This window comes from Petaurus breviceps, unplaced genomic scaffold (assembly GCF_028583685.1).
Source record: "Petaurus breviceps papuanus isolate PSGF00001 unplaced genomic scaffold, PetGlider_PUasm1.0 90849, whole genome shotgun sequence".
Classification (NCBI taxonomy): domain Eukaryota; kingdom Metazoa; phylum Chordata; class Mammalia; order Diprotodontia; family Petauridae; genus Petaurus; species Petaurus breviceps.
In genome coordinates this window covers 2,191,325-2,192,459 of record NW_027187361.1, presented here as the reverse complement: position 1 = coordinate 2,192,459, position 1,135 = coordinate 2,191,325, and positions in this window count along the sequence as shown.

The following is a 1,135-nucleotide window of genomic DNA, read 5'->3' as shown; positions in this document are numbered from 1 at the left end:
TAAACATTTCCAAAATAACCTAGCATAAAAATTATCTTCTCCCATAAATAGTATGAAAATTGTAACATCTGCTTTCAAAAGAACACAAGATCATTTCTAAAAAAGAATCTTAAAAATTTTCAGATGGAAAAAAATCTTCATGAGATAGGATAAATCTAAGACATGTACACTCTAGCAGGAAATAGTGTGTGATTTTTACAGTACATTACTTATCTTTTCTTTATTTTCAATACCTTGTTTTTGAATAGCTAAAAGATATAGTTCAGTCCCATAAACACTGATCATAATTACTGAATGAAATATTGCTGTCTTTAAATGTGAGATCTGCTCAATTTTAATATACCTTATAAATTTTTGCAGGACAGATTTCATGATTAGGGACAGAAACCATACATTTGTTTCCTTTTAAAGAACAGTTTTCAAATCTACAAAAGGAAATTATGATGTTACTTTGCCAATGTAAACTTATTGAAAGTTAAGAAAATGCAAAACAACTGGCCTTTTAGACAATAATTTACTATATTTTTCATAAAAACCCATCACCCAAACTGGAATGATGTGTTATGGAAATTAAAAAAAGAAACAGATGTTGATATAAGCGGTTTCTTATTACAATAGTAATAATATTCAATAGAATTGATGGCATCGAATTTGTTGATTGCAGTATCTACCTATAGCTTTAAAAATAATACTTTATATTTTGGTTAGCTCAAACTAAAGAAAAATAATTCAGCTCTATATGCACATCCATTCTCATTAGTATCTTTTGACCTCCTTATTTCTATCATCCATGAATAAAACAGATTGTAAAGATGATTGTGTTGATTTTATGACAAAAAAGGAATAAGATAAAATTGACCTGGACACAGAGTGTTTGTGTGAGTTTGTGTGTGTGTGTGTGTGTTTTCATTCTCCTCTCTAAAATTTTTGCTATTGTTGATTCTGTTTGTTGGCATCAGTGATGGAATTTAGCATAGTTTTCCAAGGAGATCTCTGTAGTATGTTTGCTGATGCCCCATGTGTTTTAACATGAGTTTCTCGTTTCCTTCAACAAAATGGTTTAAATCTTAGAATCTGGTCATTTCCCAGTGTGTGTGTGTGTGTGTGTGTGTGTGTGTGTGTGTGTGTGTGTGTG